General features: G+C 32.7%; 1 protein-coding gene across 1 annotated transcript in view; it reads right to left on the reverse strand.

Moving 5' to 3' along the window:
* Positions 1 to 24,936, reverse strand: part of SPOCK3 (SPARC (osteonectin), cwcv and kazal like domains proteoglycan 3) — a 447,562-nt gene that overhangs the window by 110,762 nt on the left and 311,864 nt on the right. The gene's annotated exons all lie outside the window — the stretch shown is intronic.

The raw sequence follows: 24,936 nt of genomic DNA on the forward strand, positions 1-24,936 counted from the left end.
TGTTCTTTATAGTGTGGGATCTCCATTGCCTTTTCTCTGCAATTTAAGTTGTAGCTTTTCTCCAACATGGCGCTCTGATATGTGGTACTTTCTGCAGCACTGACCTCTGAACCACACATTTCATCTGCATTGGAGTTTCTGAGAGGCTGTTAAAATTATCTTTCTGTGGGATAAAAATCCACTCTCCTTTGTGCAGACTTTCCTGATTGAAAATTTTCCTTGCAATATGCGTTACAAGAAACACTGCAGGAAAGTCTGCACAAAGATGAGTGTTTTGGCAGTGGCTACTAACCTTTTCAACACTCACCTGGTGTGGGATTCCCCTTGACACGCTGCCATTTGTTTCTACAAATTATAAGAAATTGCTTTATCTGTGGATTCATTAACTCCATGTCAGTAATTCCCAGATGAAATTCTGTCCCCCTTTATCCTCCCCCTGAGACTTTTACATTGTATGCCCTAAGTAGCCCGGATGATGGCATTTGTGCAACATATTGTGCTTAATCAAATTAAATCTTCTCCTTCCTTCTATACGTCAGCAGCACTGTTTTAAGCACAGCAACTTAAACTGCACATGTGTGTAACTTCAGGAGTTCATGCAGCAAAGAGGTTGGAATCAGATCAGTCTCCCTCAAAAGCCAGAAATAGAAGCTTAGAAAATGAGTACAAATGATTAAATTTAGAAAAAGCAGGTAGGAGGTAGATTTCCTACTCTGTGCACACGATATGTCTTTTGTGGAGTGGGATGTTTGAAGGTAACAAAGTTAAGAGTCTTAGAAAGGCAAAAAAAAAAAAAAAAGGCAGTAAGACTATGAAAAATACTTGAATGTAGACAATTAAATGGAAAATATCATGAAGAGGCTACACCTGTCAAGTTCATGGACAAACGATATGATATTTGGAGAGTTTAGAGAAATAAGAATTAAGAGAAAATGGCCAATTTGGTTACAAATCAGTTGAGTCATTAACTCTATATCTTATATAAAAAAATAATATCAACTTGAAACATTAAAAACTGAGCCACCCAGGTGCCCCTAGGTACCATTAATATAAGCATTTTACAGACATATAATGGGTACTTGGGGAGGTAACTCTTGATTTCAGCTCAGGTCATGATCTCAGGGTGCTGAAATTGAGTCCTGCATGGGGCTCAGCACTGGGTGTGGTGCTACTTAAGATTCTCTCTGTCCCTCTTCTCTGTCTCTTCCCCCCACCCCCAAGAGCGCACAGTCTTTCTCTCTTTAAAAAAAAAAAAAAAAATAGTACCTAAATAACTTTCCTTCCTGATTGTGGGTGATGTTGATTTCTCTGTATCCAACAGGAAAAGCAAGTGAAATGAGTGTTGAATCAGATCTTTATATCATTTCTTTACTTTCCTTTTAAGAGCTTTCAATAGCCATCTCTCATCTACAACAGGACTTATGTTCACCCAGTAATTCCATTTATATCATCATTTGCAATTGGTGGCCACAAATAGTACAATTTTGCGTAATTAGTACATTCCATTTTAATGCATATTTCTATGGTTAGGAATAGGACATGCTGCTAAATTTATTTTACAACTACTTAGTCATATAGCATTAGTCAATTTATATACATTATTTGGACTTTTGTTCATTTAATTAAAAAAAAACACTTTGGGTGTAATATTTTATCTCCTATCTCATAGGATTCCAAAATATCAAATTATAAAATGTAATAAAGTCTTATCTCTAGATAACTGTGAAATATTTTTAATTATTAAAATTCTTGTTATAATTTTTCTTTATTAACTAATCAGATGAATAATTGTAGCTAAGTTTCTAAGACCAATGTAGAATATTCATAAATATAAGACAAATTCCTAGGAAAATGAGTGTATTAAGAAAACAACTTCAAAAATTATAGCTGTGTATACAGTGTTGTTTAAGAAGTGTCCAGAATAATTTAATGAACTATACCAGTCAGGGAGAATTATATGATTTATAGTGAAGTACATCTTATTTCAATTCTTCTTTTACTTAAAAAAATCAGGAATATTTATAATAAATTCCTCTTCATTTGATCAGAAAATGTGTCTACTCTGTAAGCACAGTATTAGCAGTTTACTATTGACTTAATTATTAGGTCATTAAAAATAATTTAACTCATTAATTTGTATCCTTTTGTTCCAAATAAAAATATATGGTAATTCAGAAAATTTGGATAAAGGGTAAATGTATAAAGAAGAAAAATACTCTGTTGTCTTAGACAAGAAAATCTGTTGATTAATATGTATGATATTCTAGGAAATTACTTTTTTCTGGAAAGATAAATATTGATATGGATGCAGCAACATAATTGGAGTCTTATGCCACGTACTTTAAAAAAATATAGCATATAATATTCCTAAAGCTTAACTTAATGACCTCATTAAAAACTACACATGCTGGGGCGCCTGGGTGGCACAGCGGTTAAGCGTCTGCCTTCGGGTCAGGGCGTGATCCCAGAGTTCTGGGATCGAGCCCCACGTCAGGCTCTTCCGCTATGAGCCTGCTTCTTCCTCTCCCACTCCCCCTGCTTGTGTTCCCTCTCTCGCTGGCTGTCTCTCTCTCTGTCGAATAAATAAATAAAATCTTTAAAAAAAAAAAAACTACACATGCTTTAATTATCCATCCCCATGTTATTGGACATTTAGATTTTTTCCAATTTCCTATGTCATATTTTTTTCATCAATAAACATTTTGGTTCAATAATAATTTTGTGATTTTACCATCATTTTAAATATATGCTTAGAAGTGGTAATACTAAGTCAAAGACTAAGAGTTTTTTAAGCCTTCTGATGTGACTTGTTTTCCAAAGTTTTGTTACTTTTATAGTAACCTCTCTCTGTCAGTTCTCATTCCCAACACCTTTCCAAGCCTGGGTATTAATTTTTTATAATTATGGTTTCATTAATTTGAGAGTCCAAAAACCATAGCATATTCTTACTTGATTTATTGGATTATTGATTAAGTAGAACAGGTTTCTGGACAAAATTTCTGGATAAATTTCTGGATAAATCCTTTTGTTTATTTTTTAATTAGAATTTGATAGTTTTCTATTAAGATGTGATCCTTAATATACTGGAAATATTAAATCTTAGTCTACGATATTTGTTGTTGATATTCCTTACAGTTTATTTGCCATTGAAATTGTTTAGGTAATTTGATCCAGTACAATTACCTAAGATATGTAAACATGTCTTCATTTCTTTAATTGTTTTTATCTTTAAAAATGTCTATACTTAGTTATCAGCATCAAATTTACCCTATTTTCTTATTTAAAATGTTTTTGTATATGTTTATTTCATCCATCATTAATTTTGTTTAATAGGAGATAACAATTACTATTTTTTTTTCAAAATATAATTGGTGATCTGGATATTTTCTGGTTTGGTGAGCTTTCTTTTTCCATTAACTGTAATGCTGTCTCATATATCAGAAACTAAATCCCAATGCAAAAGTTCTGTTACTTATGAGAGTTTAGTTTCCAAAAGATGCTTCTGGGTTCATTTGTTAGAGTTACGTGATTGAACAAATGTAGGTCAGCAGAGATAGTGTATCTTTATTCTACACATAGCTCTGATTTTAGTTACAAAAATCTGGAAGGAATCAGTTCTTAATGAAGGGAGAGTCTACACAGAGCAACATTCCCTGCCCCTCCTAAATGCACATCTACAGAGATTTATTTCTACCTATCAAGACTTGCGAGAACACCACACAGTCCTAGCTATTTAAACCATTTTCCAGGGTGCCTGTGTGGCTCAATGTGTTAAGCTTCTGCCTTTGGCTCAGGTCGTGCATGCATGATCCCAGTGTCCTAGGATTAAGTCCTGCATCAGCTTCCTGCTCTGCGGGGAGTCTGCTTCTCCCTCTGCCTTTCTCCTTGGCTTGCACTTTGTCTCTCGCTCTCTCTTGATCTCTTTCCCTCTCAAATAAATAAATAAATAGAATCTTAAAAAAAAAAAAAAGAAAAATAGATAAACCACTTTCCAAAGGCAGGAATAAAACTTGGGAGTCTTCTTAACCATGTTTCTGTCAGGTAGAGAAAAATGAATATACTAAATTTGTCTTGAATTCCTGGGATAAATTCAAAATACACTTGCTGCACCATATATGTTATGATCTCAAGCAGTTTGCTAATATTTTGTTTGGAAATTTTGCATCGACATTTACAGCTGATTTTTTTTTTTTTCACACTATGCCTAGTTTTGAAAGTCTTGCATCACACAAAGAATTGGGGAGTGATTCCTCTTTTAAGGGGGTATCTCTGGAATATTGTGGGTAAGATTGGAATTAGATGTTTCTTACATTTTGAGTGTTTGGTAAAATAGTTTGTGAATGGTATTTTCTTTATGAGTATTTTTACCACTGATCCAGTTTATTTAGTATTATGGCTCTATCCCATTTTTGTTAATCCTTTTTGTGGCAGTACTTATATTTTCTTATGAATTTATCCACTTCAGGTACATTTTCAACTGTAACGTACTGAAGATAATAATACTTTATGTGATTAATCTAAAAATCTAACTTTTTGTTTTTCAATATTATTTTATCTTTTTTCTAATTCATTAATTTTTCTTGTTTCCCTTCCTTTTATATTCATTGTTTTTACCATTTTAAAAAAAATTAATTAAAATTCCATCTTTAGCCCCTTTGCTTTTAGCCTTTTTTCTTTCCCAAAATAAGTATTTAAATTTATAAATATCCCTCTGAATTCTGCTATAAATTCATCCCGCAAATTAAATGATATATACTATTATTTTCCTTATTTTTGGTTTTAAGGATTTTCTAATATTCATTACTTAAGTGATGATTTATCTATATGTTTATTTATGGTTTGATTAATAAGTCCATTTGTTCAGATGACATTATCTAAATTATAACAATATTCTTTATTAGCAGATTCTGTATTTGCAAATTTGTTTACTTGCTAAATCAATACTCCTGGTTCTTTCAAGGTCACTCATGATGTATGCTGAATGGAAAAAATTTTGAGTCACCTAGCACGCACTTTCCCAATTGCGATCAACTAGGGAGATGCTCTGGCTTCCTGTTTCAGTTCTCATACTGTTAATAAATGTCTTTTTCATGGTCTGTTTAGTGCCATGTTTTTACATTTCTTTGCTCTTATTGGTGATTTCACTCTTTAAAATGGTCCTCAAGCACAGTGCTGAAGTTCTGTCTAGTGGCCCTGAGCACAAGAAAACTGTGATATGCCTTATGGAGAATATATGTTTTAGATAACCTTCAATCATGCATGAATTACAGGGCTGTTGGAAGTGAGTTCAACATCAATAAATCAATAACATATGTTAAATAAGTTTTTCTTTCTAAAGAAACACACATAAAACAAGGTTATATGTTGATCAGTTGACAAAAATGTTGTAACCAGCGATTAGCATGAACCCACCTCTGTTTCCCTCAGAGCAATGGTTCAGTACTCACTAATTCAGTACCTGCAGACATTCACAGAACATGACTGCCACAAATAATGAGAATAGACTGTATTTTGAAATTTTTGAGACTTATTTTATGGATAAATATGGGGTCAGTTTTAATAAATGTTCCAGGAATGCTAGAAAAATGCATATTTTGTTGATATTGGCTTGTGGATGTGGTTTTCCATATATATCATTGATATTAACATTGTTAAGTGATAGCAAACAGTATATTCTAATTTTTTGTTTCTCTGATTATTAGGAAGTGTAAAATCACTATGTAGTCATTTTCATAATACTTGTCAAAATTCTCTCATTTTGTATATTTTCATGCTATTTAGCTAAAGGAACAGAAATTTACAAATTCTTCTTTACGATTCTTTTAACCTTTTATACTTAGTATCTGAGTTCTCTTCATCACAAGCCAATTTTTTTTGTTTTCTTTAAGCGGCAATTATACAGACACACCAGATTTATTTTGGTTAGCAATTCCCTGTTATATTTTTTCTATTCTTTAAACTTGAATTTTATGGAAAAAAGGTAAATATATAAAATGCATCTCAATAAGCAGTTGTCTTAAATCACACTGGTAATCTTTTTTTTTTTAAACTGGAATATTTAGTTCACTGGCATTAATTGTAATTTTTGATATATTTTGTGTTTAGGTTTAATGGTGTAGCCCACATTATGTATATTTTCTTTATTATTCACCTCCCCATTTTGTTAGGGTATTTTGTTCACCATACAACTTTTCATGTAAGCAAATAACTTAAATTCACATAAAATTAATTAATCTGGTTTTGTTTTATTAGCCGGTGATGGGTATTCAATTCACTTTTCTGGTGCCTCCTGGTGCAGAGAACAGAGTTAATTATATTCTTCAGTTCAAGGAACACTATCTGCGTCAGACCATAGAAAAGATCCTTTTTTTTTCTTTTTCTCATTATATCGTTCCCCTTCAGCAGAAATCACTATATCCTTTCCTTTACCCCATAAGAATGCATTTTAATATTTTATATACTTCTGAAATATAGATTATTGATTTTGCTTATTTTAATTCACATAAATGTTATTGTTTTAGAAATCATCCTGTTCTTACTTATTTAATGATAATTTTTTAAGTGTACTCATTTATCTCAGTTCATATATATATATATGGCAATTGTCTAGTAGCTGTAATGTTTTTTTCTAGGTGGTTTACAGCAATTCCACATAATTGTTAACATCCTGTCAAATCTGGAGATTTTCAAAAATCTCCTGCTGTGTCACACATATGTTAACTAAATGTCTTTTTCGAATGGAAATCCTTATATACTATATAATAAGATCCATCTATGTTTCACCTTCAGTTTGCATTTTTAGGGTCTTGTTAAAAAAATCCTTCCATACTCTAGAATCACAAAGATATTTTCCTATATTTGCTTCTATTAACTTTATAGTTTTTGCAAATTCAGGTATTTAATGCAACTGGAGTTTGAGATACAAATTATAAGCTAAATGTCCAACATTATATTTTTCCATATATGTCAAGATTCCATATTCATATTTGTTTGTTTCTGAATTATCATTTTATTCTATTAATTTATTTATCTATTTGGGATCTATTTTTATGACTACACTTTTTTTCTGTGTTAGTAGCTGTTAAGCTTCCTTCTCTATGTTATTCTTTTTTTTTCCTGTTATTATTAATTAAAATATATTTGAAGTATACATTTTAGAAAAATACTTTTGTATAACTTCAAAAATACATTACAATTTTGATTAGAATTGCATTTCACTTATAGATTAATTTGGGAAGAATAAATATCTTTACAATGTTAAATATTCTTACTAATATATGTGGCATATCTTTTCAAGTTTTTAGATTTTTTCCTGTCCTCTTATATTACTTTCTACTTAAAGTTCTTGTGCATTTATTTCCATAAAGGTTTTCTTTGTATTAAAAAACTAAAACTTTATTTATATTATAAAGTTGATTGTTTTTGGTATGAAGGAAAACTATGTATTTCATAAGTTAATCTTCTGTCCAAATATTCCTGAATTTTCATTTTTTTCTCAAATTCTCAAATTTTGTTGGAATTTACAGATATAATTATATTATTTGCTACGAGCGATGAGTCTGTCTTCCCCTCTAATCTTTATATTTATTCTCATTTCTTAAATAATTGGAGAGTATTTCCAATAGTACTTTGAAAGAATAAAAGATATTCTTACATTTTTCCTAAACTTAGAATATACTCAAGTGAAGCATGTTATTTGTTGTAAGATTTAATTTTATTTTTTTTTGTAAATTCAGGAACTCAAAAACAACCCTAGTAATAAAACTTTCCAGTGAGGACTCATAAAGAGGTTATCATATAAAATAATTAGTGTTGTCAGTAAGTTCACAAAAAATGTTCTCCTCAGGTCTATTAACCAGAACATCCATCAAAAACAATCCTTTAACTGCAACGATTTTGGTATGAAAACCAGATATAGATTTAACCCTTCTAACATAATCCAGGAAAAGATTTTTAAAAATCCAAGTAAACAACTTCAGAACAGTTATTTATTTTACTTTTTCTCTTTTTATTATTACTGTTATTAATACTATTATCATTATTTTCTTCCAACTGAGCTTTGTACAGATATTGGTTATTGGTTAATTCAGATGTTATCCTTTGTAAATTTCCTGACAAAATTAGTATTCCACCTTCTCCAGTAGGATGGAAAATAGTATTAGCTTATGGTCAAACAAGGAGTACAGCTGAAAATCTCTATGAAAATTGATAAATTTTAGGATATATTTCTGAAATGTGTTTTATATACAGTCAGAAATTAGCTAATAAAATACTTACAGATATAAATAAGTTCCTCTATGAAAAAGTTTCTAATGTTCTTTAATCCTTATTATTAAATCAGCAACTACATATCTCATGTGTGTATTATTTCTAGATTGATTGTACCTCAAAATAAATATAAATAAAACATTAAAACAAGTGTATTTACCCCACACAATGCTGAGCTTCTGAATAAATATGATGTACATCTCAATTCTGTATAGTGTGGACCGTGACAATGGAACTATAAAGAGTGAACAAAGTTAAACGCCACTTTCTATGCCATTAACATTAGTTAAAAGTCACTTCTGAGGGGCGCCTGAGTGGCTCAGTCCTTAAGTGTCTGCCTTTGGCTCAGTCCTGGGATCAAGCCCCATATCAGGCTCTTCCGCTGGGAGCTTGCTTCTTCCTTTCCCACTCCCCCTGCTTGTGTTCCCTTTCTCACCGGCTGGCTCTCTCTCTGTCAAATAAATAAATAAAAATCTAAAAAAAAAAAAAGTCCCTTCTGAGAACTAAAAAGGAGACAGTTGCTGAAGGTATTATTTTGACTCAAAATTTGGAGAATGTGGAGTGGAATTATTTAATGAGATTCTGTGGAATAACTTAGCCTACACTCCTGTTTCAAATCACCCTGCCTTCTGACATTCTGGATGAAGATCACAATAATAATAACTATAATGATAATGGCAATAATTTCCCAGATATGTTGTTACAAAGGATTTTCCTGTCTCTAGTCCATATGGCTTTAATATACATGAAAAAGAGGTTGAAAAAAGAAGAAAGTTTAATGCTGATGAGGGAAAGAAAATATTGTTTAAGTTAACAGGTTATAACAGAAGGATGGATTTCAAAATAGTACAAAAGGACATCTGAGAGGCAATGTTTAAGCTACTATAATAATTTTTTTAAAAGATTTATTTATTTATTTGAGAGAGAGAGAGTGTGCAAGTGTGAGCAGAGGGGGGGAGAGAGAGAGGAAGAGAGAGAATTTCAAGCAGTCTCCTCACTGAGCATGGAGACAAACACAGAGCTCAATCTCACCACCCTGAGAACATCACCTGAGCCAAAATGAAGAGTCTGATGCTCAGCTGACTGAGCCACCCAGGTGCCCCTGAGCTACTAAAATTATTACAAGAAAGGTAATTTTATTGCTTACTAAATAGCCACATTTTAAGATAAATCATGTATATGTATTGTACATTGGAAATGAAATGTTATGATTTTCAAAAAGGCACTGGCTCATGGTTAAGTGATTACTGACCAATGAACTATAATTCATAACCTGAAATCAACAAAATTAAAGGTAAAGAAACCTGCTTTATGGTTTTAAAGATTAAGCAAGTGAATAGCATACACTGATATTAAAGGTAAACAAAAGTAAAATAATTATATTTAGACATTAATAATATTAATAGCCATATAATAAAAAATATAAATTAGAGCATAAAAGTTTTATAATGTTTTTAAAGATAATATCAATAATCCTAAGTGCCACAGACTAATTTATAAAAGATAAAAACTAAAATTGAGAAAAGCTTTATGTTAAGGCAAAAATATTCATAACTGCTAAATAGATACACCAGTAAAAATAAATGTTTTACATTTTAAAATTTTATATGCATATGATATATGTATATGGTATAATTTCTTTGATTAAGAAACACCTGACATTATATTTAAAAATATATTATTTGCGGAATTGAACAGTTTTATTTGCATTTTACTTGTAATTTTGAGAAAATTAGTTACTACAAACTACTACATAAATTGTTTCTTAATCCTGACATTAACCATTCTGGAAGCAAAATTCTAAATTAAATCATACACTGAGTATTATCTGGAATAACCTGTGTTTATGGGGCGCCTGGGTGGCTCAGTCATTAAGCATCTGCCTTTGGCCCAGGGCCTGATCCCAGGGTCCTAGGATCCAGCCCCGCTGACTGTCTCTCTGTCAAATAAACACATAAAATCTTTTAAAAAATTCTTTAAAAAAATAAAAATAAAAAAAGCCTGTGTTTTTGAAGTTACATTTTCTTTTTTTTTTTTTAAAGATTTTTTATTTATTTATGTGACAGAGAGACAGCCAGCGAGAGAGGGAACACAGCAGGCGAGTGAGAGAGGAAGAAGCAGGCTCCCAGCGGAGGAGCCCGATGTGGGACTCCATCCCGGACCGCCGGGATGATACTCTGAGCCGAAGGCAGACGCTTTAACGACTGCGCTACCCAGGTGCCCCTGAAGTTACATTTTCTTAAAATGACATCCAGTCATGCAGAATTTAAGAAACAAAACAGATGAGATAAGGGGAAAATAGAAAGAGAGGCAAACCATAAAAGAGATTCAACTACAGAGAATAAACTGGGCTGCTGGAGGGGTGGTGGGTGGCGGGATGGGCTAAATGGGTGGTGGGGGTTAAGGAAGTCATTTGTGATGAGCACTGGGTATTGGATGTAAGTGATGAATCACTAAATTCTATACCTGAAACTACTATTACACTGTAAGTTAACTGAAATTTAAATAAAAACTTGGAAAATGAAAAAAAAAAAGTATATCCAGATATGTATAACGGGATGATCAACACATTCAAATATAGTAAGTCTTAGAAAACTCAAATCTGCCTGGGAAATAGTAATCTAGGTTATAAACTTATTCATCCTTTTATCTACTTACAAATCAGAAGAAAAAAAAACACATACCCTTGCTCATAAAGTCAAACTATATCAATGCAGTTTTATGCCTTTAATCCTACAAAGCAAAGCTAACTAATAACACTATTCTAAGTATAAATTGCTCACATTGTTTGGAATCAAGACCTATCTAAACCAAATAAAATGGTCTCTGGCCAAAAGAGATGCTATACAAAATGCCTCCACTCTTATCATTCCTATGCTATGATGTCCTGGTGTGATTTTATGTGTACTCATTACTGGCTTTAGTGAAATGTATAGTTTTGATAATTGAGCTTAAGTTTCTTTGTTGTTGTTGTTTTGTTTTTAAATAAAGTTTTTAGTAACAGTGTGCTAAGAAAATCAATTAAAACAAAATTTTCAGTTAGAGGAGAGAACTGTGAGTTGGTGTTTCCATTAATTATTCAGAAAATTACAAAGCTGCTCCCACGCTAATGGAGCAGAGCTCTCAATTTGACTCAACTGAGCAACTGCTGACAAATGCCTGGGAGGCCTCGCTGGTGCTTGATCTTGCAGGATCAGCAGGAATAGTTAAAAGGACAGTACTGCTCATTTTACAAAGTATAATAATGCTGATAGTTTGGTCTTTTCGTTAAAGCAATTAGAGTTGAACACATGCCAAATTATATAGTCAAAAATCTTATAGTAGTAAAGTGTAAGGCCATCTAATAAACCAGCAAAATAAAGATCTTCATCTCTCTCCTCTCTTGTGGAGCTACAAGCTAAACCCTCAAGTGCAGTTGTATTTTTGCACACTTGTGATATTGGTTTCCAGAAAATCTGGGTCAGAAGATGAATACATTCAAATATATATAATATTTATAGGAAGGAAACATCACCACATTTTTTTTTTTTACTATTGAGTCACAGTGTTATTCTTTTATTCCAAAGACAACTTATGAGCATCATACTCAAATTATATGGTAATAACTCATCGTGCATTAACAATTGTGAGATTTGTATTTTAAAAGAGACTTCATATTTCAGATCCAACATGTAAAGGAGTTGAAAGTCATTATTACTATCTTTATACAAAAACCAACCAAACAAACAAAAGCCTGAAGAAACTGAACATTACTTACTTTTCTTGGACTCTTCAGAGGATTGAACTTACAGGGCAAACCAGCGCTCAAAACTAGGGGTCGAGAAAGTCTAGAGATACAGCACCTGAGACTTACTTGCTTTACAGATAAGCTGATGGATGCCATAAACAAGCAGAAGTACTTAAATAGTTAATTTTGATTTATCACTGGAGGGTGAGTGTAGACTAGCTTAAGAGTGAGAAGCTACTGGAGGCTAAGGCCAAAGGGGGAGCAGCTCACACTTTTGCACACTTTTCTTCCAGGAACTTTACAATGTTTTCATGGAGAGGATGTAAGAAAACATTTCATATAGCTCTGATAGTAGGAAGGGAAAAGTAGCCATCATGAAGTCTTCTTAACCCTTTTTCCTAACAAAGTTCCAGTCTTCCGGGACCAGGGAAAAGGACTTCAGCAGAGGGTAAGGCTGACACTCTATCTCAACTTGAGAAAGGAAACTCTGCTGTATTCCAGCTAGAGAAAGACAACTGGATTGTGCTCGCTTGGAGCAGAAGCTGCTGGAGGCATAAACTGACAAGGGCACATACATGGAAAACTTTGACAAAATGCTGAAGGCTGAGCGATGACTAGCATGAAGATGAGAAAGTCCTGGGGGCTGCAGTCATAGGGAGCACCCACACTTTCATGGACTTTCCTTTATCCCCTAAGGGGATATCACTTTGTGGCTCTGGTTTGAGAAGAAAAGAACAAGCATTTTGAAATAATCCCAGAGCTTTCTCCATAATAGAAATCTACTTTTCAAGGGAAAATATTTTGCCAGAGCCTTATTGCAGATAGGGGAAGGGAATTCCCCCTACCCCAGCCTCCTCCAAACTTCCAATTTTACATAAGGAAGCAAACCATCAGTCAACAGATAAATAAATGCTATAATTGGCAGGGGATAGAGTTTTAGGGAATGAGAATGACAACCCTGCAGTTGCAGAAGGGACTATGGGTTAAGGTGGGAAAAAATCTTTATACTTAGTGGAGGGAGAGAATCACTTTGAAGATCACTTCCCCAAGAAACAGTTCCATGAAAAGACAAAAACAGTCCAAAACTTTGAACATCCTCACTCTCCCACATCCCATCAGCAATCTTGCATGACTCCAGTAGTCCAAAAGTAAACAAAAGGTGAAAAAGATGCCAGATGCTGACTCTCCCTGAGAGTACTACAAAAAGAAGCCCTGAAACCAAGAGGAAAGTACAAAACAATGACACAAGAGTTTGAAAGCTCTTAAGCCTATTGCTACCATAAGCATGGAACAAAGCTCAAATCCCAGCCATATTAACATAATCTTCACTCTATAGACTTATTTACCTCAGAGTCTACTACACTATATGTCCTTTCTAGCTTTCAACAAAAAATTACAACATGTGATAAAGTTGAAGCAAAATAAGAAGCAATCTCAAAAGACAAAGCAACCCATCATTAGAACTACTATTATTTGATTAGATATTGAAATGATCAGATAGGGAATTAAACATAACCCTTATTAACACGTAATTGTTATTAATATATCATTAAAGATGTTAAAGTCTGTAATGGAAAAGAGGAAATATGAAAAAGCAGGTAGTTAATATAAGCATAGAGAAAGAAAATATAAGAAAGAATTAAAAGGAAATAGTAGAAATTAAAAAAAAATATATCACAGTAACAGGAATAAAGAATGCCTTCAACAGTCTCATCAGTAAACTTAAGACAGTCAAATAAAAAATCAATGAGTTTGAAGATCGGTCAAAAGAAAATCCCCAAAGTAAAATGCTAACAGAAAAAAAAGAATAAAAGCCAAAAAATAAAAAGCAAAAAGCACCCAGAACATCCAAGAACCATGGGGTAATATCAAAAGATGTAACATTTGCTTAAACAGAAAACCAGAGGAGGGAACAGGAAAGCAAAATACTTAAAGAAATAGTAGTCAAGACTTTTCAAAACTAATAACAGATACCAAACCACAGATCAAGAAGTTCAGGGAAATCAAGCAAAACAAACACACAAAACAACACAAAACCAAAAATAAAAAACCAACATATATCACATTGAAACTAAAACATCAAAGAATGTCAAAGAAAGCGGGGTGAAGAGAGCTCACCTACAGAGAAATAAAGATAAGAATTATAGCTGATTTCTCACAAGAAACAAGGCAAACAATGGAGAGAAACTTAAAAATATTCAAAGAAAAAAACTGCCAAACTTGAATTCAATAACCAGGGAAATTATCCTTCAAAATAAAGAAGAAATAAAGACTCTCTCAGACAAATAAACATGGAAGCAATTTATTTCCAGAATTTAGTTGTCTGTTTAAAGTAATAAAAGTAACAATGTATTGGGTATTCATAGCATATGGATAAGTGAAATGAATGAATTTAATGTCACAAGAAATAGGAGGGAAGAATTGAGAATGCTCTGCTATTAAGTACTTAACAATGCACATGAATTACCACAATATTATTCAAAAGTAGACTCAAATTATTTAAACACATATTTAGGTCAATGTCTTAAAAGGTCCATAAAAGAAGTATAAGTGATATGTGAAAAGAAGACATGAAATTGAATCATATTAATGCTAATTAAAAAACAAATAAAACAAAAAGATTTTAAAAAAAAGAAGTGAAAAATAAATGCAACCAAAAATATATTTAAAGATAATAGATTCTAGTTTTTTAGAGATTTATTTATTTATTTATTTTAGAGAGAGAGAGAGAGTAGGGTGTGGGGCAGAGGGAGAGAGAGAATCCCAAGCCAACTCCGTGATGAGCAAGGAGCTGGTCTAGGGGCTGGATCCCATGACCCTGAGATCATGACCTGAGCCAAAATCAAGAGTCAGCTGCTTAACCAACTGAGCCACCCAGGTACTCCTATAGATGGTAGATTTTAATCCAACTAGATGACTAATCATTTTAAAAATAAATAGTTAATGGCACCTGAGTGTCTCAGTTGTGTAAGTGGCCGACTCTTGATTTCAGCTCAGGTCATGATCTCAGGGTTGTGGGATCAAGCCCCCAGTTGGGCTCCATGCTCAACACAGAGTCTGCTTGGAATTCTCTCTCTCCCTCTGCCCTTCCCCTCTGTTCTTTCTCTCTCTCTCTCTCCCTAAAATAAATAAGTAAATAAATAGTTAAAATACAGAACTTAAGAAAAGGGAATCTCAGATTGTATAAAAAAGAAAACAAGACCAACCGATATGCTCTGTATATGAAGACCACTTCAAAAAAATATGCCAAGGAAAGATAGGCCATGCTGACACTAATCAAAAGAAAGGTAGAGTGCAATCTTAGTTTCAAGACATATCAGGTTTCAGAACAACTAAAGTTATCAGAGACTAAAAGGTTATGTGAAATCATAATAAAAGAATCAATTCTCAAAAAAGGCATATTATTCCTAATAATGCATGCACCTAACATGAGAATATAATAATATGTTAGGTAAACTGATAGAACTGAAAAAAGAAAGACAAGTTCACTATTATCCTGGAAGACTTCACTCCTTTATCAGTAATTGATAGATAAAGTGGGGGAAAAATCAGTAAGGATTTAGATGACCTAAATACTAGTCTGATAATCCTCTCAATATAACTGATATTTAAAGACTACTCTATCCAAAATTCACATTCTTCTCAAATGTGCATGGGACATTCACCATAAAAGATTATATTCTGAGCCATAAGACACATTTTAATAAATGTAATAGAATATAAATCTTACAAAGTGTATTTTCAGAATACAAAAGAATTAAACTAGAAATCAGAAACAGAAAGGTAGCTAGAAATTCCCAAATACTCAATAACTAAATAATATACTTGTAAACAATCAATGAGTCAAAGAAGTCTCAAGAGCAGCTAAAAGTTACTTTGAAAAAAATGAAAATGAAAATATAACTTATTGAACTTTGTGGAATGCTTCTAAAGAAGTGCTTAGAGAAAAATTTATTACAGTAAATGCATATATTAGGAAAGATAATAACCTAATTTCCACCTTAAAACAAAACAAAATTGTAGTAACAGGAGCAAATTAAACTGTGACAAGCAAAAGAAACAACAAGAACAACAAAAGCAGAACTCATTGGAACTAAAAACGGTAAATCAATACAGAAAATTAATAAAATTGATAAATATCTAGATGGGCCTATCAAGAAAAAAAGACAAAAATTTAGCAATATTAGTAAAAAAAGAAAGGTCTTTACTGCTTTCATAAACATTAAAATGATAATAAGAGAATGCTATCAACAACTTCATGCTCATAAATTTGATAATTTGGAAAAAACAGACCAATTCCTTGAAAGAATAATGAAACTCATCCAAAAAGAAAGCTATAACCTCAATAGCCCTATTTCTGTCAAGGAAGTTGAATTATTAATAAGGCATTGTAAAAACTAGAATATCAGGTCCAGATATTTTCACTGGTAAATTCTATCATTTAAGGAAAAAAAATATTACTGATTTTACATAATCTCTTCCAGACATTTGAAGAGAAGTAAACACTTTCCAATCCATTTCATAAGGCAATCATTACCCTAATACCAAAAGAAGATAAAGACATTAGAAGAAAGTTACAAACTGAAACCTATCATGAATATAGATTCAAAAAATCCTAATAAAAATTGGTGAATTGATAGAATTCAAATGTTTATTTCTACACTATTAAAACTGTTACAAAATGAAAATGTTATTGAAGAAAAAAACTGGTAAGCCGAATTCAGCAATATATAAAAATGAGGTGATATATCACAAATAGGATTTATTCCCAGAAGTAAGGCTGGTTAAATATTCATAAATCAGTCAGACTTAAGACAAATGTGATCATATCAATTGATGCCTAAAAATAATTGAGGAAAGCTAAAATCTATTTTTTATAAAAACTAAAAATAAGGAAACTTTTTCATTCTGAATAAAGCATATATTAATTATATCATATACTATATATATATTCATTATATTATAAATTATAGCTAACACATGTAATGATGCCAGACAGAACAATTTCTGCCCAGGATTAGAAACAATGAAGGATAGTCTCTGTATTCCACAGCACACTGGAAGTCCTAGCTAGTGCAGTAAGACAAGAATAATAAGTAAAAAGTATGTGTATGGAAAACAGAAAAATAAAACTGTCTTTATTCACAGACAACAACGACTAGCTACATAAAAGATTCTAATAAAACATCTACCAAAAAACAAACAAACAAACAAACAAACAACCTCTCCTGAAACTAGTAGGATAATATAATGTCTTTGCCAGTCAATATACAAAAGCCAATCATCTTCTTAAATCCTAACAATGAACAATTAGAAGCCAAAAAGAAAAAAAAAAAAAAAATATATATATATACATATACACACATACCATTTACAATGACATGTCCCCAAATTAGTAGTCACGTGTCAATTTTACTTAACATGTACAGGATTTGTATATGTAGAAAACTATAAAATACTGATGGCAGAATCCAAGGAAATCTAAGGAAATGGAGATATGTCACATGTTCATGGACTGGAAGACTCAATTTGGCTAAGATGGCAATTCTTTGCAATTTGATCTATAGACTCATCACAATCTCAATCACATCTCCAGCAACGTTTTTGTAGATATTGACAAACTGAACCCAAAATGTATATTAAAAGGTGAAGGTGCTAAAATATCCAATGCAATTGTGACAAGGAATAAAGTGAGAGAACTCATATTACTGAATTTCAAAATTTACTATAAAGCCATGGTAATTGAGACCACATGGGATTCGCAAAAAAAAAAAAAAAAAAAAAAAAAAAAGATGCTTTGATCAGGGAAACATAATAGAGAACTCAGAAATAGACCCTTACATACATAGTCATGTAACTTTTTGACAGAAATGCAAAGGCAATTCAATGGAGAATTACTGGAACAATTGGATGTCCATATTCAAAGAAAAAAAAACAACACAGAACTCCAAACCATACACAAAATTAATTTACAATATATCAGAATCCTAAATGTAAATTGTAAAACTGTAAAGATTCTGTAAAAAAAATAAGAGAAAACTTGTGTAACCTTGGGTTGAATTTTTATATACAACACCAAAAGCATGTCATGTAAAAGAAAAAAGAAACAGATAATTTGATTTTATTAAATTTTAAAACTTTTGACTTCCAAAAGTCACTTTTAAGAGAATGAAATGAAAAGAAAAGCCACAGACTAGGAGAAACATATATTCAAATTACATATCTGACAAGGAACTTGTATCTAGAATATACAAAGAACTCTTAAAATCCAACTCAATTAAAAAGCAGACGACAGACAAGAACAGATTCTTCACCACAAAAGACCTATAGATGGCAAATAAACATGTAGAAAGGTACTCAACGTCATTTGTCATTACAGAAATACAAAATAAAACAATAGTGAGATACCACTACACTCCTATTAAAATAGCTAAAACCCAAAAGCAACTAATAGCAAGTGCTTGCAAGAATACAGAGCAACAGGAACTCTTACTCACTGCTGGTAGGAATGTAAAATGATACAGCAGAATGGAACTGGAACACTTCCTTACACCATACACAAAAACAAATTCAAAATGGATGAAAGACCTAAATGTGAGATAGGAATCCATCAAAATCCTAGAGGAGAATAGGCAGCAATCTTCTTGATCTTGGCTGTAGCAACTTCTTACTAGACATATCTCCAGATGCAAGGGGACCAAAAGCAAAAGTGAACTCTTAAGACTTCATCAAAATAAAATCTTCTGCACCTTGAAGGAAACAATTAGCAAAACTAAAAGGCAGCCTATGGAATGTGAGAAGATATTTGCAAATGACATACCCAATAAAGGGTTAATACCAAAATCTATAAAGAACTTTTCAAACTCAACGTCTAAAAAACAAATCATCCAGTTAAGAAATGGGCAGAAGACATGAACAGACATTTCTCCAAAGAAGACATACAAATGGCCAACATGAAAAGATGCTCAACATCACTCATCATCAGGGAAATACAGATCAAAACTGTGATGGGATACCACCTCACACCTGTCAAAATGGCTAAAATTAACAATTTGAGAAACAACAGATGTTGGCGAGGATGCAGAAAAAGGGGAACCCTCTTACCCTGTGGGAATGCAAACTGGTGTACCCATTTTGGAAGACAGTATGGAGGGTCCTCAAAAAGTTAAGACCCTACGACCCAGCTATTGAACTACTAGGTATTTACCCAAAGGATAAGAATACTCATTCAGAGGGGTACATGCACCCTGGTGTTTATAGCAGCAGTATCAATAATAGCCAAACTATGGGAAGAGCCCACGTATCCATCAACTGACGAATGGATAAAGAGGATGTGGCATATATATACAATGGAATATTACTCAGCCATCAAAAAGAATGAAATCTTGCCATTTTCAATACTGTCGATGGAGCTAGAGTATATTATACTAAGTGAAACAAGTCAGTCAGAGAAAGAAAAATACCATATGATTTTACTCATGTGGAATTTAGGAAAAAAAAACATATGAACATATGGGAAGGGTAAAAAAGAGAGGGAATAGACTCTCGATAGAGAACAAACTGAGGGTTGATGGGGAGAGGTAGGTGGGGATAGGCTAAATGAGTGTTGGATATTAAGAAGGGCACTTGTTATGATGAGCACTGGGTGTTATATGATGAATCCCTAAATTCTACCCTTAAAACCAATATTACTCTATATGTTAACTAACTAGAATTTAAATAAAAATTTGGAAGAAAAAAATGATTGACATTAAAAAAACAAAATAAGGGGCACCTGGGTGGCTCAGTCATTAAGCGTCTGCCTTCGGCTCAGGTCATGATCCCAGGGTTCTGGGATCGAGCCCTGCATTGGGCTCCCTGCTCAGTGGGAAGCCTGCTTCTCCCTCTCCCACTCCCCCTGCTTGTGTTCCCTCTCTCGCTGTGTCTCTCTCTGTCAAATAAATAAAATCTTTTTAAAAAAAAATAAAGATAAAATGATGCAGTCACTTTGGAAGATGGTATGAGAGTTTCTTCTTTTTCATTAAAGATTTTATTTATTCATTTGAGAGAGAGAGGGAGCACAAGCAGGGGGAGGGGCAGAGGGAGAAGCAGACTTCCCATGGAGCAATGAGCCTAATGTAGGACTCAAACCCAGGACCCTGGGATCATGACCCAAGCCAAAGGCAGATACTTAACTGACTGAGCCTCCCAGTTCCCCAGTATGACAGTTTCTTATGAAGCTAAGTACAGACCTACTCTCTAATGCAGCAGCCATGGTTCTAGATATTTACCCAATGATCTGAATATGTATATATAGATATAGATATCTATACATGGTAGGTAAGTAGATAGATAGATAAATAGATAGATGATAGATAGATGATAGATAGATAGATGATTGATAGATAGATAGATAGATAGATAGATAGATAGATAGATAGATGATAGATGATTGATAGATAGATAGATAGATGATAGATAGATAGATGATAGATAGATAGATAGATGATAGATAGATGATAGATAGATAGATGATAGATAGATAGATAGATAGATAGATAGATAGATAGATAGATAGATAGATGATAAAGATTGGCTCACACAATTATGGATGCTGAGAAGTCTAATCAAATGTCTGGGCACCTTGTGGCCCAGTCAAGTTGGCACATAACTTGGTTAGTATATGTGCAAGTATGTCCTAGCTTTACCCACTGAGAGGGCCTAGAAGCAATAAGATCCCAGTAGCAATAGGCACACTAATTTTCTCAAGGTCAAACTTCAAGTCAGTGGCAAAATCACTAATGTAAGCATATACATGTCTGACCACAACACCTCACAGTTTAAGCATTAGGATTAACTGACTCCCTGGACACCTAATTTTCAAAGAGAAGACTTTATAATGATCATAATTTCTTAGAAATGTAAATTATAGATCTTGATCTGGCACATGAGATATATGTAAAATGACAGAAATTAGGCCAGATGCAAATTTAATATCTTCTTGAAAGAAGTAATGCCCAAAGTTGTAGAATTTTAATAAAAATTATTATGCCTGACCTAATTAAGTAATTGTCTCAACACTTTTTTAAATAGACTAGAATCTTAGAAGCTTTTGCTAATATGTCCAAATGGTAGATCATTTTTTCTTAAACAATTAATTGTGTACTCAATCATTGATTGCTATATTTAAATGTGTCTAAAATCTATAAGAAAATTATCTGATAGTGGAGTGACTGCTATACAAAGTTTTTAAAGGACATACAGAGATATTTGTCATACTTACAGTATGTGGATCATTAACAATATAAAACATTAACTTATATTGATCATAACTTTTGGTAATCAATGTCACTTTTCTGTGATGCCCTTGCATCTTTAATAGAAAAAGGGACAGAAACTATGTATGATCAAAACATTTACATTTGGACGAAGTTAGACCCCTATTTAGTTTAATATGTAGCTCTGGATTTTCTGGTAGGTACAAATTCTTTAGTCTACAGCACACCATTAATGTTATTGGTATAACACTTTAATAATTATAATATTCTTTCAGTTATTAATATATCATTTGAAATAATGTAAAAAATATTCTTACCAACACTAGAAATTACAAAACAAAAAAAAATGCCCTTAATTTCTGAGGGAATATGATATTTTATCTGGTATTTTTTTTCTCAGATTATAGTTTCTTTACCAATCCCAAAATCAAAATAAAGACTTTTCTGATATTGAAGTTCTCAAAAAGTCTAGCATCCACACACCCCTTTTAAGGAAATATTAAAAGAGGAGCATCTGGGTGTCTCAGTTGGAAGACTGTGGGACTCATGCTCTTGGGGTTATGAGTTCAAGCTCCACACGGGGTGTAGAGATTACTTAAATAAATAAAAAACTTAAAAAACTATTAAATGATGTAGTCAAGAAAACCAAAGGAGACAACATGAGTAAAAGGAAGATACTGAATCCAAACAATTATGGATATGGAATAGGCATACATGTTTTAAGAGTTACAGATGGGGTTTTACTGCAGGCTTAGACAACAGCAGGTCTAGATTGGAGCAGAATGACAGAAACGTTCAGAATAGACAAGTGCCAAGTAGCGGGTGAGTAGTTGTAGGAAACTGGAAGGTTGTTTGCACATTTACATAAATTCAGTAAGTGACTGAAATAATTCTAAGCAATTTAGACAGTTTATTTCTCATGAAACAGCAGGACACCTGAGTTTCTTCTTCATGTGCGTCTCGTTGACCACCTCCCACAAGTCCCATAGAGGCTCCGTGGAACATTGCCCACAGTGAATCTGTGAATGTAAACAAATCTCACAGAAGCAGGGGGCTTTACTATCCTGTAATTAAATAAATTTGCCCACTAAGCTGGAGGGACCCTATATCTAGGGTCCAAGGATGTTACCTTGAAAAGATTGTTTAAGACTTATGAAAATACCAGGGAGTATTGCTTTCCAACATCACTGGAAACCCAAGTGGCATTTTCTTGCAGTTTTTTTCTTTTATCAGGAAGAAAAAGAAAGTTATTCAGAAGTTTCATGAAAGAGAGTTGTGTTAAAGTTAACTACAATTTGGGATTATTTTAAGCAACTCTTAGTGTTGAATAATCCATTTGATCTTGACACTCTCATTTTAGTGGCATGAGGATTAGAGTATTAGGTAGTGGTGGTGGGCAAGTATCCATAGCATAGTAGATCTCACTGTGGTGCGAATTATTTACAGACATAATAATATGAACAGTATTTGCTGATTTTCAACATTTAGAACCAAGCTGTAGACAAAGCAGAGAAGACATTCTTAAAAACAGTATTTAAATGTAATAAACAAAATATATACAGATGAAAGAGGCTGAGGTGAAGGAGAAGAGGTGGAATTAAGGGAATCCAGTGACACTTTTCTGAAGTTGGGGGGACAAGAAAACAAGTTTACGTGCATTAGTTAAAGTTACAAAACCACCAATAGAATAACTGTAACAATAATTTAGTGTCATCATTGGGACATGGCAGTTGGGGTATTGAAATAAGCTGAAACTTTATCTTTCATAATAGACAGTAGATATTGTCTATAACTGGTATAGCATCAATGAAGGACACATATATCAGAATAATGATAGGAACAACTAAAAGAACTAAATGCCAAAGTGGTTCTAATCTGTAGAACAGGATTTTTAAGGGCTGGGACAGGGAACAATTGTTCTCATGACACCCTGATTTGTACTCATTAGTATTTTATGATGTGCATGAATTATTTTGAAGCGTTGAAACTATCATATTATAGAAATAGAAATTCTAAATCTTCCATAAATATTTTAAGCTTATTTGTTGTGATTCAAAAAATAGCGCTTTTTTTTTTGTAGCTATTTTCTTCAGTATTATTAAACATTCTTTGCTAATTTATTCTGTTTGGGATGCTTTCTGCTATTAGAATTAAAATATTTCTTTTACAGTGATAAAACTGTCACATTCTCAGTAAAGATTCTCATGAAAAAAATCAGAGCTCTTTCTTTCAGAAAACCTAAGTTTAAGAACAAATAAATATAAATACATTGTAAGGAAAATTTAATGTAAGTTTAACCCAAGTACGTGCTATCTCCTATCAGCTTTTTCATGAGGATAAACAGAGGAAAAAGTAATGAAAAACTGAAAAGGACAGTGAATATCAAATAAAGTGTTGCCATAGTCCATTTAATAGCACATGGTAATGTACAAGTTTTCATCCAGTCATTTTTGTTCGGAGATAAAGCATACTTTCATTATTAAAAATGACTCAGAGAAAATCATACATTAAAATTCTTGAACACATTTTTATTTCTGGTAATATCTTTATGATCAGTGATTTTATATTTACTGATATTAGTAATTCTGCAAAATAATAGAAACACTAATCATTTTGCCAATAACTAGGAAATTGGCATGATACTTTAGAATAAAATGCACAAAAGAGACTTATTACTAATACATTAAGTTGTGTATTGCTAATATATATATATCTTCCCACATCACCCTGGAAGCATTAAAAATGTTTCCAAAGGGGGCGCCTGGGTGGCACAGTGGTTGGGCGTCTGCCTTCGGCTCAGGGCGTGATCCCGGCGTTATGGGATCGAGCCCCACATCAGGCTCCTCCACTATGAGCCTGCTTCTTCCTCTCCCACTCCCCCTGCTTGTGTTCCCTCTCTCGCTGGCTGTCTCTATCTCTGTCGAATAAATAAATAAAATCTTAAAAAAAAAATGTTTCCAAAGAAAGTACAAACAAAACATCTAAGGAAAAAAAAAAAGAACTAAATGATGTATGTTTCCTAATTGGTATCTAAGAATGTTTATTATGTAATATTTTATGAAAATTTGGCTTCAGAAAATATACACTATCAGCAGATGGCTATGATTGTAGGCAAAGTCAGGCAATAAAATTTTAGACTTTTAACAAGCAACCTAAAATGACTTAAGCATTGCTTTTTTTTAAACATATACAGAAATATTTGCTTGTACTCAATTCAGTATGAAAATCTAAGGTCATTCTTTAACACTTCTTGGTAACTATAACATAATACAAATACTATGTTATTTACACATATACTCCAAAACATATATTGTTATTGATAAAGCATATGACATATGACCATAATAGACAAGAGATCTTAATAGGCTCCACTAATGATAGTGTAGTTAAGGGGCAGCAAGCATAGCTTCAGTTCCTCACTCTGACACTTAGTAGCTATGTGATTTTAGACTGGTTACTTCTCTGTGATTCATATTACTCATCTTTAAAGTGAGGATTCAAATATAATCCACTTCGTAGGATTTTGTGAAGATTAAATGAAATAATGTTTGAAGTGTCAAGCGTGTATTAATGAGGGCTAAATGATATTAGTCCATTCCTTTTACATCTAAATTGACAAAAGTTAAGCCCAAGAAATTTAAGGGATTTATTCAAAGTTTAAGAAGGTGGCAAACCTGGGTTGAA

The sequence above is a fragment of the Ursus americanus genome, chromosome 13, assembly GCF_024610735.1.
Source record: "Ursus americanus isolate L20-20 chromosome 13, mUrsAme1.1.p, whole genome shotgun sequence".
NCBI classification, from domain to species: Eukaryota; Metazoa; Chordata; class Mammalia; order Carnivora; family Ursidae; genus Ursus; species Ursus americanus.